This window comes from Electrophorus electricus, chromosome 26 (genome assembly GCF_041902795.1).
Source record: "Electrophorus electricus isolate QZ-2024a chromosome 26, ASM4190279v1, whole genome shotgun sequence".
NCBI lineage: Eukaryota > Metazoa > Chordata > Actinopteri > Gymnotiformes > Gymnotidae > Electrophorus > Electrophorus electricus.
Genome location: NC_137522.1, coordinates 2,993,695 through 3,008,242, shown reverse-complemented (window position 1 = coordinate 3,008,242; position 14,548 = coordinate 2,993,695). Strand labels below are relative to the sequence as shown.

The 14,548-nt window shown below is 42.8% G+C and overlaps 1 protein-coding gene across 6 annotated transcripts in view; it reads right to left on the bottom strand.

The window, feature by feature from the left end:
- Positions 1-14,429, bottom strand: part of sipa1l2 (signal-induced proliferation-associated 1 like 2) — a 54,840-nt gene extending 40,411 nt beyond the window's left edge. For 5 of the 6 annotated variants that reach the window (XM_026996572.3, XM_026996563.3, XM_026996586.3 and 2 more), the window contains exon 1: positions 14,141-14,429. The gene's annotated coding sequence lies outside the window, so the exon portion shown is untranslated. The remainder of the gene's footprint in view (positions 1-14,140) is intronic. The other variant, XM_026996595.3, reaches the window with a different exon arrangement.
- Positions 14,430-14,548: the final 119 nt, after the last annotated feature.

The following is a 14,548-nucleotide window of genomic DNA, read 5'->3' as shown; positions in this document are numbered from 1 at the left end:
ACAGCTCAGCTGCTGTAAAAAACTCAATTCAAAATGTAAAGTTGCATGTAACCTCATGTAATCAAACATGTCTCAGCAGTTGTGTCAGTCCAGAGAATAAATGCATATGCATATTTCATGAAGAGTGCTTCAAAAATCCTGTAACAACCCTGCAGCAGAGGCCAACAACTAAAACCATCAGCAGGATGGTTAGGGGCTTACACACAAGGGAGTGTCAGCACCTCACTTCTTTTGGTTGAGGAGCTGATCTGTAATCCTGTACACCTGTGGATATCTGGCCACAAATCTGCTTTAGGTTTCCTTCTGACACTCCACTATTCACCAAAGTTTAATCAGGGCGAGTAACACAGATTAAGAGAAAAAGACAGACAGACAAAAGTGAACTTATAAAGAACGAGGGGGAAACGAGAGCTTATTTTTCACGCTTCATTTCCACTCCTATCCCCTCCGGCCGCTCCTAATGAGTCATTCCGATGGGGAATATTAGCATGTGTATAGAGAGGAGGAACAGAACCACGACACCAAGCTTTCCAGATAAAACCCCTTTATTTGGTCTCTGTCGGATTGGTCTCCGGCAGGGAACCCCTCGAACCGCACATCGGGGTGCCGGGAAGCAGCCTCTTGTTGGAAGGTTGTTTTGCCTTTTAGAGGGCGTCTTATCTCCAGAAAAGGAAGGAGGTGGCAGGGCAGCCCAAAAGAAGAAAAGGTTTCTGAAAGAGGGTCTACTGGGAGCTAAAATAATCTGCAGGCAGAGCCATATGCTGCAACAGCAGATTTCCAACTTCCTGTGGTGCAGAAGGTGAACGGAGAACATGTGAAAATGCTCATTTTAACAATGAGGCACATTATAACTGAACAGAGTCTATCAGAAAGTGATGGCTAGGCTTACACACAGTAGCAAGCATGTCTGTCTGACTCAGCAGACGTTGGAATTAAACAGCCCCCAACCACCCAAAAGCTAAGAGCAGCAGTAATGCTCTTCAACTGGTCTTGACTGCAATGCAAAGTCTGAGTGTTCCCTCTTCCTCTGCCTGCAGCCAGCTGGAAACAATATTTACCCAGAACCCTGCTGGGCTCCACTGCTCTGTGTGCCCTAATCAGCAGCAACAGGCCTGAAATCTCAATGAATTTAAGCATTTCCGAAGCAGCCTCTGCTCCCTGTGATCTATAGGGTATCGATGGCTGTAGCGTTCCACCCCCTCTGAGCAGGAGATGAGCTGGGATCTGGACTTGCCCTTTTCCCTTTTCCGGTATTCTTCTTTCACTCCTACTGTTCTCTCGTTCTCTCGTTCTCTCTCTCTCTCTCTCTCTCGTTCTCTCTCTCTCTCTCTCTCTCTCTCTCTCTCTCTCTCTCTCTCTCTCTCTCTCTCTCTCTCTCTCTCTCTCTCTCTCTCTCTCTCTCTCTCTCTCTCTCTCTCTCTCTCTCTCTCTCTCTCTCTCTCTCTCTCTCTCTCTCTCTCTCTCTCGTCACACAAAACTTGGACCGCTACAGCCGTTGGCATGTATGCTCCATTACTAAGCTTCCAGCAATACATATATATACATACATGTCACTGTTCCAGTAGTAAAAATCTTTATTGAGTCTCTCTTGCCTTGACCAAAACTGCTCCCACTTCTACTGAAAAGCACACAGGCATGCCATTCTGCAAACTAGGCATCTCAAAACTGCAAAGTGTCTCTCTCTCGCTCTCTCTCTCCCCCTCCCCCTCCCTCTCCCTCTCTCCCTCTCTCCCTCTCTCTCTCTCTCTCTCTCTCTCTCTCTCTCTCTCTCTCTCGCTCTCTCTCTCGCTCTCTCTCTCGCTCTCTCTCTCTCTCGCTCTCTCTCTCGCTCTCCCTCCCTCCCCCCAGTTAGGGAGAGACAGAGGCAGGGGTGGGGGCAGGGTGGGGGTGGATGAGGAAAGAGAACAGCTGCAGCTAAAGTGGAGGTGTTGGATCTTAATGATAGACTGCCTCTCTGACTGTGTATTGTGGGTCATGGCACTAGATCTGACATGACTGCCTAGCATTTGAGCTTAAATGGGTCTGACGTTCAGTGCTTCCTCCCCACAGCCTCACAGTCTGACTGTTTATAGTTTCCTCTCACCCAGAGGGTTTAATAGTCAGACACCAAAACCCTTAATCTGTACTTCATTCTCTTCTCCATTTGGCTCCTACGTAATAGGTAAATACTGGGCAGTTGCTGATGACTTAACAGCTGCTTAAACCCACAGGTCATTTTCCACTTGGCTTTTTCTGAGTGTGAATCTAACGGATGCAGAGGAGCAGCTGTTTCACAGTGGTAGACAAGACTTCGTTTTAACCCTTGAACACAGGCTTCTCACTACATGCTGAAAGAGTGAAGCAGTTCTACTAAGAAATGAAAGAGGGGGTGGGGGGCACTAGCCAAGTTAAACACGAAGCAACAATTTTAAAATGGGTTTTCTAAACCTAGATCAAGTCTAGTCTTGGACCAGTAACAGAGAATACAAGCTTAAACTGTATTAGCATTGAAGCAGGCAAGAGGAACCTAAAGAACCTGTTATTAACAGCCTGCAGCCTGCTGAAAGAATTAGGGTGATGTACCTCACACTGACAAGCATTAAGGCAATGTACCTCACACTGAAAAGCATGCCTGATCTCAGACAGAAAATAATACTGCCAAATCTGTTAGCTTCTCAAAATAATCCATTTGCTTCTTCATCTCTCTCTTGTTGTACTCTCTCCATATGGACCCTCCCTCTCTAAAAGAGGACTGGTATGGACCACAAAGAATAAACTCCTTCCTTCCCCTAGTAACAACACCGTCTGCTCTGAGAGAGAAGTCATTTGAGGCTGCCCTCTGACCCTTAAATCTGCTGAGAATAGCGACCCCATGAACCACACAGCAGATGGAGAAAGAAAGGAATACAGAACTCTGCGAGAGCTTTTACAGTTAGCAAGTGGATGCAGAACAACCTGTTAAATGCCTCTAGGTGAAAACACATTAAAATTGGAGCAAGCTACTACTTGTAGGTAATTTTGCATACTGAGTGCACTTAACTTGCAGTTAGTGTGAGCACCTGTGTGGCCTGAGTGTGAGAATGGGGTGTCTGTGTTCCACTGAGTGTATGTAGAGAAGAGAATTGCACTTAAAAGGTGCGTGCTGTATGAGTGTTAATGGAGATTGTGTGCATGCGTATGTGCACGTGCACGTGCATGCAAGTTCTTCATTGAAGAGCATTTTGTATGCTGAGTCAGCAGTAAGTAGCAGGTATTGTACCAGCTAGAACACACTCACCATCTACTGTCACCTACATAGACACCTACATAGACTGCAATAGCTGGAGGGTAAGGTTAGCCAGTCTACATGTCACTGTAGCACTGGTGGAGAACAGGCACGTCCATTCTGTACATTGGGGGGGGGGGGGGTGCAGAAGAACTCTAGATCTTCTCCAGTAATACGCGCCACCACCCTGACAGGACACGGAGGCTTGGCTAACAGACACGTGAAGCCAGCAACCTGATTCTGTCCATGAAGGTCTTAACTCACCATCATCTGACAACTAAGCAAAATTTTGCATTTGCAGTTGTACCTCTCAGGGTAAAGTGCTTCTATTGCACATATTACATCAACAATGTCAAATGTATTAAAAAATTGTTTTTCCTTTCAGTGTGGAGATAGAATAATCACAGTACTCATTCTGGCCCTCACATTGTCGTTCCCTTTGGGCACGTGTGTTCACTGAAAAGAAACAGTGCTTGGGCTGAAAGGAGGAGGTTCGCCGAGGGTTTTATGACCGCATTTGTCAAGCCTGTTGGCATTGAATAGCGAAAGAACAAGGCCTTCAGCACTGTGGTGTAAAATGTGTTTGCAGTACAATTGTTTTCTATTTATTTTGAAAAAAAAAAAAGTCAGTTGTACCACGTTTATTTTGTCAGCATCACGTGACTAAAATATAAGCACAAATGCTTTCTGATTCTGTCATGAGGAACATAATACGTTTTGATTCAATGAGTAAAACAAACATATTACCTGATTTATTATTGAATAAATGAAGCCAGGACAGCTTGTAGAGGAAGCACATCATTTTCAGAGTACACTTTCTTACAGTCGTGGTGACAAAAACCACCAGCGTCCCCTGTGTCCCCAGCATAAATTACGCCTAGGAAAGTGCTCAAGAATCAGACATTTATAACTAAATCCATTTTTACCCTTGTACCTGAAACAAGAGCGCACCGACCAAACTAGCCTGCTGTCAGGAGGAGCTGACTGGGGTGTTTTGGATTTAAGATGGCACATGTTTTATTTCCACCGCATCTCTGTTTAAGTGAATGATGTATTTATAGTTTCCTAATTTACAACCCATCTGATATCTCTGCCTAACAAATGCATATGGACAATGTTGAGAGGTTTCCTCAGACAGTATGTCCTACTTGTATTAATAGCACAGAAAGCTTCAAATTTGAGTCGCTGTAGCCTAATGGCCTGGTAACAATCTACCGTTTTAAACATTTTTTTCTTAGAATAGAGAATAGAGCCCCTTATAGAGCCCTATCAAAAGTGGGAAATTGCTTTTAAGAGATGGTGGTGGACTTTAGGAAGACCGAAAGCCAACCATCCCGTTTCCATCCTAGCAAAGGCAGTGAAGAGGGGGGAAATCTACAAGTACCTGGCAGTGCATCTGGACCACAGACTGAAAATGGAACACCAACACTGCCTACAGGTGTGGACAGAGCGTAAATATTCATGCAGAAGCGCCGATCCTTTAATGTTTGCAGCAAGATTCTGCAGATATTCTACGAGACTGTCATGTCCAGTAATATCTGCTATGTGATGGCCTAGATAGTTGCCCTTTAAACGAGCAGTTTCTGACTCACCTATATTCAGATATGCCCCCCCAACCCATGTGCCCCCCAAATCGATGTTTGCCGGGTTGTGTAGCCTACAACACGACTTATCGGCGACAGATTACTTTTTACAAGACAGCAAGCAGTACAGTGTGAACAGTACAGAGATCTGATGACTTTGAAAGTCGTGTAGTCTGTCTGTGGCTATATTTAGCATGCTAGATATTTTTCAGGACTCAGCAAACGATCGCCCAGCCTCTCGGATCGTGGCTTTGAACAATTCACACACAGAGATCACATGCCAATTTTTGAGCCCCGAGCAAACGACAACGTGCCTCCAATCTGGAGCTTTTCTCTGCGACCCCTCCCACCCTCTCCTTGGCCCCTCGTACCCTCTTCAGAACTGTGTAGACCCCTCCCGCCCGCTCTATGACCCCTCCCATCTTCTCCATAACTGTGCAGATCCCACCCACCCTCTCTATGGCCCCTCCCACCCGCTCCATAACTGTGTGGTCAATCACAGGAGCAGCTTTAACTCCAGACTGCTCCAGCCCCCCTGCTGGAGAGTGTTACAGAAGGGAGTGTTTCAGTACAGAGGTCGTTACAGGAGAGAGGACGCTAAAAGACGGAGCTTTACAGGAGAAGGAGCATTGCGGGAGAGGAGGTGTTAAAAGAGAGGAAGCTTTATAAGAGGTCCTTACTGACAGCAATCAGACTGCATAACATAAGGATTGGCGTTTCCATGCGAAATGCCACATCCTCTGCATCCTCTCCCCACCATCACGTGGGCGATTATCGCGTCCAACGTTGGCACTGGGTCACGTGTCATTCATCGATTACGTCAGTTTACGTTACAACACTTCTTACTGCTTGTGCTGGCTTGTTAGCATCACTCATCTGAATCACTGTTTACAGTGACTCACCAACAGGGGTGGGGGGAAATTTGGGGGTGTTTGGCAGTTCCTTCCACTTCGGAAATGATAACCAAGTGTTCACCCAACGTTATTAGAAACATTTACATTAAAAACACCAAGAGGGTTACAATTAACGCATAGCCCATTCTCCAACCCCTCATCATTTTGTCATCACTTTTGCAACCACAGCAACCTTTTTGATCGGAAATCTATTTGTTTATTTCAGATTATGACCTGGTTAAAACAAAATCTAAAACAAAACCAGAAGAGTATGATGCGCATGATTTGTTTGGTTAATTAGACAAAGAAAACAAAAAGGGCTCAAGAAAAAAAAAAAAGTATAAATAAGTGAGTAACTGAATAATTAAAAGAAGATCATTTTATCTTTTATTTATTTGTGCTTCTGTTACAACCAGAACGATCATTAAGGTTTTCCTTCACTAATTCTTATGCCCCTCTGCCTCTTTTAAAGATATGTGGATGCCAAAAGGGCCTAACCCTAATCCTAATCCGTAATCCCAACCCTGAAGATGCCACAGAACTAGAATACTGCTGAAGTACAGGAACCAATACTGATACCTAGAAGAAGTGCAAAAAAAGCATATGCTCTATATCAGATAATGATAAGTGCAAGGCCAAACGAGGCCAAACAAAGAGCAATTTTAAAAGAACAATTTCCTGCCACTGCATCCACATCTGCTATTTCTCTGTGTGCTTTAATTCCCAGGACACAGAGGGTCACGAACAGCCAATAAAGACACCTGCATCTTAACCTCCAAGTGTAGGAGGTTTAGGAGCTGGGTGGAGATGTGATGAAGAATAAGCACACAGATGTAAAAAGACAAAGCAGATTGGAAGAAACAGTCAGTCAGTCAGTCAGACAGGCAGCAGAAATGTCAGTGTTCATAATTCATCCACGCTTCCCTACTGAGGGAAAAATAACAGGGAAGATTCCCACATCCATTCAACCCAGCAGAATGGGGTCAAAGGTCTCAGTACCAAAGGGTTAAACCAGAGGACACACTAAGCTCTAGCGCTAACTTTGCTTGCACAATGTGCTCATGCCCAAATGGCAGCAACCAGGACAATACGTGATTGTTGTTTTGAGTATTAGTCTTGTAATAAGTTGTTTTAAGGGTGAAATATTCTAACATGGTCAAAATATCTATAAAACAGGGTCTTAAAGTTTGGCCACCATCACACAGGAAGTAATAACATTCTGTGTCATACAGGAAGTAATAACAATGAGTGAGTCACCTGCAAAGCTTGGCTGGACGGAACCAACACAATCGGTCAGAACACGGGGACCAGGAAGATCAGTGCGCCAGACTAGACTGGCCCAACTGGCCCTGTTCCAACTGCTAAGTGAAAGGTTAAATGGTATTTCCCACCAGCCTCACCATGAAGAAGTTTCAGCCCACAGTCTCACAGGTGAAAATAAAGATAAAGATCACGGGTTTGGGAGTTTACCTGTCATTATGATCACTGCCTTAATATCTCCATCTCTTCAGGCCAGTAATCAACACTGGCATAATAAATTACCTTCTCCCATAAATTCTACTACAAACAAACAAAACTGCATCTAGCATTAAAACTTGAAGCATTGCCATTTTTAACATGGGCATAAATGTGAGGTTAATATTTGACTATATTTGATGATGCTATGAGTTGGACAGAACAATGGACTATTCAAGTAGAAATGAGATTTAGGTATGTAAAAAATATTCAGGTCTATTATGGACTTTAATGGTTTCTGATCAAATAAAGTCTCAGCATTTATACAGTTTGAATATAATTCTGAAACTCAATAAATATAGATTAGCTCTCAATGTTAATTCAGAAAGAGAGAAAGAGAGAGAGAGAGAGAGAGAGGCATTGAGCTAGCTATCTGGAAGTTAGCTGTAATATGCGCTGCATATTACATCCTCACAAAGTTTTACAAACACAAAAAGGTTAATGAAATGATTTACAGTACAACAACAACAACAAAAAAATCACTAATTTTAAATACAATTACTGTCAAAGGAACAACTGCTGACCACTGCGTTGAACATGCAAACCCATGTGTACACACCCACAGCTGAACAAACTGTTAAGCAGAATTCTAAAGCTGACTGTGCCTCTAAAGGGCCCATCACTCTGCACCATTGCAGGTACACAGAAGCGCTGGTCTCTGTATTTATCATCAAAGAACACTCACAAAGGAGTCTTCAGGATTACATGTTTAATCAGCTCAAACACAGACACCTAAGCAAAGCCCCAGACAAACATCTTAAATGTCATGGAAATTACACATTGATCCATGCCAAGGGAGAAACACACATTTCAACATGTTTTTCCACTCCAATGTCACTGTGTCTGTTTACATGTATACATGATCCTTAATTCAAAGTCACTACAAAGACCAAGAGGCCAATGAATGGAGAGAACACAAGAGATATCCTAACCAGTCCAGAAACAATGATCAGATACATCCTGTGCTCACATTAATCAGAGAAATCATTTAGGCAAAGTGTTTGTAACCAGTCAAGTAAAGCCTGTAATGTCTCAGTCTGCTACAGGAAGTACGGCAATGTGAGAGTTCACACATCTCGCAACTCCATGACTGTTTTGTTTTCTTTGGAAACTCTATAATAACCAGTAACAAGTACGGACACTGAACTCTGGACTCCGTCTCTTCCAACATAAGACCTTACAGTTCCTATGCATTATTTGTCCTTACATACATGTCAGTCATCTGGACAGTCATACTATATTTCATCAGGTGGAAATGCAGGACAGTTTTTAAAAGATGTTGGATTACTCACATTTACACTCTAACCCACAACTTCTTCCTGTAAAATAAACAAGACTAGGCAAGCCTGGATTAGATGGACCTCAAGTGCACAATGTTATTCATCCATCATAAATCATACAAAAGTATCATACGCTGTTGGTTACTGTAGTTAAATGCAAAAAAAAGTGAAAGGAGATCATACACTAATTTTTTTTTTTTTAATATCAGCAGGCAAATGAGACAACTGACTAATAAAGACAGATAATCTTAGACAAGCCTTTCACATCAATCTGGACTCAGTGAGTGAAGATCTGCACTACACACACACACACACACACACACACACACACACACACACACACACACACACACACACACACACACACACACACACACTAGCAGAATAATCCCTATCAGTTCTGCACAGTTCTGCACAGTAGGGTATACAGGGCTAAACGAAACCGGTATCTCAGTATTCTCAGTATTAGCTGACTACAGGAATCAGAACTGGTATGGAGGAAACCCACAGTCTTCATTAAACTCCAACATGGCATCAAGTCAGTAGTTAAACACATGACAGCTGAACCTGTTTGCCTAGTTGTGCCAGGACTGGCAGGCCTAAACTGGCTATAAGTGATTCAAGGGGCCTGGACGTGGGGCTCAATGCCAAGCTGTCAGCAGAGTTGCTCAGCTGGAAGGCAGGAGGGATTAGAGCTGGCAACAAGATGGAGGAGCCGTCTCCCGACTGACCAAGACGCAAAACCCTGATAATTGGGAGCTGGGAGCTGTCATATGATGTCATTCCTTATCATCTCCATCTGTGAGCTCCTACATCTGGACATTATGGTCATGACAGAAAGGGAACAAATAGGAAATTGGTTGTTAAAGCAAATAACAGTGAAGCCTAAATTTAAACTGGCTGGCCAACTGACAGTGCCAATATAATATTTATAACAAAGTTTATAATATGTTTCTTTTTAAATGTCTCTCAGCACACTGGTCACGTTAGGCAAGCTACAGTAACATGGCAGGAAGTACATTTAAATCAGTTTTTAACCCTTTAAGCACACCGTTTACCTTATTCCAATTAAAATGTTCTTGCATTTCACTACATTGCACGATATCCTAAGATTACTGGGAAAACAGCAAGTGGTCCTCAAAGAACAATTAACAAGAAAGCCCTGAAAACAACATGACACACACACACACACACACACACACACACACACACACACACACACACACACACAGAAAATCTAGAATTCCTAAGACCACTCTCAGCCCAAGAGCATTAGAAAGCTAGTGGGGTGCAGAGTTCCTTTCCTGTGTGCAGGCAGGGGATCTGGGAAAGGCCTGGCGACCAGTTCCACGGGCAGCAGATGGGCCTGGTTAATCCTATGTCCATGCAGCTCCGTAGCTGGCCACTGAGAGAAAAAGACCTCGCACGCATCACTCATTCATGAGTGATGACTACACGTTAAAGCTTATTACCTAGCACTTAAACGTTACAACGTGGAATTTGTAAAACCATTTTTCTTTAGGAATAATTTCCAGAATATCCCTAGTGGTTCAAGTTGCGTAATGCCAATTAGTACATTGTAGTGTTCATTTATTATTAGCCACATAAGAATGTAAAATATAGTGCGGAATGCATAAGAACCCGGTGTCTTAGGAAAAGGTACAGTATCCATAAAATTCCATTTTGACAAAGTTCAGCTAACTTTGAAAAAGTTTTAATTTCCTAACAAGAAATAGAGGGGGAAAATGGACATACAAGGGACTAATGACACGAACGAGTCAAACATGACTAATTCTGTTTCTGGACTCAAATGGCCAAAACAAATTAGGACATTCAGCATTAGATTTTAGGTAAATGATAAAGAAATTGAATACTTTCTCATGAAGAAAACTAGTACTACCTTGGACTGAGGTTTATTCTACAGAAAAATGGCATTTTTAGAGCATTCCCCAAGGTGTTCTTCATCACTCTAACTTGCTTTGAGGAACTTTAAACAGATCAGGACTGATTTCCTTTTCATCTTCTCTGTATTATGTAAACAATGCAGGTAACCTGCTCATGGACATAGACACTAAAAACTACTTCTAGGGAACAAGAAATACATTGAGCAGATTTTTAAAGCATAGAATTCTCCCCTGGAAACAAATACAAACACGCACAAACACACCAACAGGAGGAGCCCAGAATTAATTTGTAAGGTGGAAATAAACCAAACACCAAACTGACATTGACTACACATACATTGCTACACAGAAATGAATAAGAACAGCCTTGGACAAAAAGACCTCAAATTGAATTAGCCTGGATGTCCAAAGTCCAGGTAAATGCCCATAGAGTCAATATGAGGAATGTCTGCCATCGCTTGCAGCAAGAGGAAATTTATCTGCTAGTGCAAACAATTCACCTCTAGGTTTGTTTCCTCTCTGTCTGATAATCTAAAGGCCACATAAACCTTCCAAACCAAAAGATTATGAGATTATGAGAGCTTTATGGTGTTAGAGTTAAGGTGTTTGGGGGTTGGGGTTAGGGGCACTTTAGGCCATTTTTCAAACCTACCTCTCACACACCCCATGTTACTCTCACACTCACCACCATACTCTCTCACATATGTCATCACTGATAGGGAATGAGAGACTTTGATAGTGAATGCAGAAGAGTTTAATAGTGAATGAGAAACTGTTCATTTAAACGACAACGGTCTAGGCCAAACAGAAAACGTGACCATCAAACCCTCTCGCATTCACTATCAAGTACACCTAAGAGTATGACGGTGTGTGTGAGAGTATGGTAGTGTGTTTGAGAGGTAAGTCGGAACAATGGCCTAAAGGGCCTCTAATTGTCCACTGTCACACATCTGGAAAGTGTGACTCTTAAACTGCCCTAAAGCTGGAAAAGCAGCAGGGGGAAGCCTACAGTTATCCAACAGTTAAAAGCAATTTTCTAATTATAAAACACTCAAATCTACAAATGAAATGTAAAAAAATTGAGCAATTTAAAGAGGCAGGTCATCATTTAATATTTGGGTAACAGACTATTCTCAGTAGAGCTTTACCAAGACAGAGTTGTGGGACGGCTGTGCACAATCAGCCATCCCACCATATGATGTAAAGCAAAATGTGATCCAGCAGACCAGGCCACCTTCTTCCATTGCTCCAAGGTCCAGTTCTGATGCTCACGTGCCCATTAGAGGTGTTTTTGCCTTTTGACAGGAGTCAGCATAGGTACTCTTACTGGTCTGCACCTACACAACCCCAAGCTGTCACACCCAGCATCAACATTTTCAGCAACTTGTACTATAGTAACTGTTCTGTGGGATCAGACCAGTCAGACAATCCTTCACTCTGCATGCATATGAGTGGCCCTTGGGCTCCTATGACCCTGTCGCTGGGTCACTGGTTGTCCTTCCTTGGGCCACCTTTGGTAGGTACTAACCACTGTGCACTGGGACACCACATCAGACCTGCCATTTTGGAGATGTTCTCTCATCCAGCCATCACAATCTGACCCCTGTCAAACTCACTCAGGTACTTTCCACATTTTTCCTGCTTCCAACACATCAACTTCAAGAACTGACTGTTCCCGTTCTGTGTGATATGTCCCAACCTTCGATGGGTGCAGTTGTATTGGAATAATTAAATGTTATTCACCAGTAAGTGGTTTTTAAATTTGTCTTTTCTATTTTGAATCAATCGTTTAATCTATGTAGAAACACTTATGTGAAGCACTCTGAACTGCTACAGTGTATGAAAAGTGGTATCTAAATAAACTTGCCTTTCCTTGAGGCCTACACATGTGCGCACTCACACACACACACACACACACACACACACACACACACACACACACACACACACACACACACACACACACACACACACCATGAATCAGTGGCTTTCAGTTAATCAGACAGCATTTGTAAACTGAGTCAAACCTGATCACTTTTTTCTTTCAATTCATTCAGTTAATAATTAAATTTTGAAACAGAGCAACATTAAATCAACATGAAAAGACATGTTTACCATTCGACACAACCACTTCTCCTAACATTAAAATAATCTTTCCAGTTGCTCTGTTCCAACACAAGCTTGACTTTGTTTTGGTTCCAACATTAACTCCTAAACGGAAACCCATTAACTCCTAAACGGAAACCCATGTGACGATTTAGGATGTACAAGCACCTTACAGTGTCTTAGACACTTGCCTCTGCCCTGGCTGCTGATTTCAAAGCAGCAGTCACTGAACAAATCATTTCTCATTTTGCCTAAATTTCACCGCCCCTGTGAAAGCCATGAGGAGCGCACGCGTCCTCTTTCTCTGCAGCAGTAGGGCTACAGAAGAGACACCTGTCATACAGTAGGTGATTCTGACGTGAAGCCGAACTGGCAGCATGTTTTCCTGTCACTTGCTTGGCTGTGTTCATTTCTGTATCTTTTCTCTAGATGCAGGTATAGGAGTGATATTTATTCCTGTGTTGAATATAATTGCATGATACGCAATTTTAGAAAGAAGCATCTCAGCCATCCATAATGATGAGCCTTATGATTACCCATATCCTTATAATGGAATTTGTCATGCTGACGATCAGTTATAGCTAAAGGCTTAGAGTGCTGTTTACTGGCACACCAGCAGTGGAAACAAAAGGATCAGTGCAATTCTGCCCCCACACCCCCAAACAAACAAACAAACAAACAAACAAACAAGAACAACAAAACACATTCACAGATACAATAACCTTACATTTGGCCAGGTACACTGCGAGATGAGACAGGCAAACTCTTTCCCTCAAGGTTACCACTCAAACAAATATTTTCCAATAAAAAATTAAAAATCTTTATAAACAGCCAAAGTTTTCAATGATTTTATGTAATGAGTAGGCCTGTTCAGAGCTTGTCCTGAACAAGAATTAATCAGCCAAGGAAAGTGGTGTCAAGAGGAGATTTTCAATAAATGCTAAATCTCACACGATTGTAGATACTGGTTTCTCAATTAAAAAAATAAAAAATAAAAAGACAGTCATTACAGCCTCCTGCATTGATCTCTCGTCTTAAGAGAAGTGATAAACAAGTCTTGCAACCTCTTCAATGGATCAGTTTTAGGCAATGTTAAAAAAACAAAAAACAAATATTAATTGAGCCTAAACCAGTTTACAAGCTCCAAACAATACTAGAAAGCGTCAGTTTACAGACTGGGGGGGAAAAATATTCGTATATACGAAACGAAATAAACATGTTTCCCATATTCCAAACATCCCATTCAACAGCAGACGATGCACAACTTCGGCTCTGAACTACTCGCGTCTCAAACCCGCTCCTGTGCACCTCCGACCGGGTCATTATCGCCCGAACAGAACCGCAAGCGCACTGCAAAAATATCTGTCCAAACTGAAAGGGGCTTCACTCAGAGATAATCCGAGGCCGGAGGGGATTTTGATGCTTTGCTTTTGTCTGGGTTCAGTGAGCCCAAGGCAGAGGAGCGATCACATTTACGCACCAGGACAGTGGTCGTGTCTGCACTCGGCCATCGGGAGGAAACAGCTCACAGCTACAACGCGGAGGAAAGTTACTTTCATTGTCTGGCTTCAAGTGAAGATCACCCCCTAAAACCCCTCGACCCCTAAACCCTTACCTCGACAGGCACCAGGCGAAGATCCCACCGTATCCAGTAAATAATCGGGTGCAATCCAAGATTCCTGGTTGGCTTTTTATTTTGGGGGATGTGGGGTGGTGGAGGCTCGGCACACCGCCGCCGTTCGGTGCGTTTCTGACAGCGGCAGCGACACACAACCCGCCCCGTTACGTCTGGGTTGGGGTGGGGTGGGTAGACCCCCACCTTTCCTGAAGGACTTGCTGGCTACGTTGTCGGTCATTTTCGTTAAACGCACAGATCGATATCCAGACACGATTGCCTTTATTATACATCACCTATTGTAAAGTCGTTGTAGACAAAAAAAAAAAGAAAAGAAAAAAAAATTATACAGTGTAATAGTATAGTTTATGTGTAAAGATTGCGAAAAGTGTTTAGGATATTTAGAAT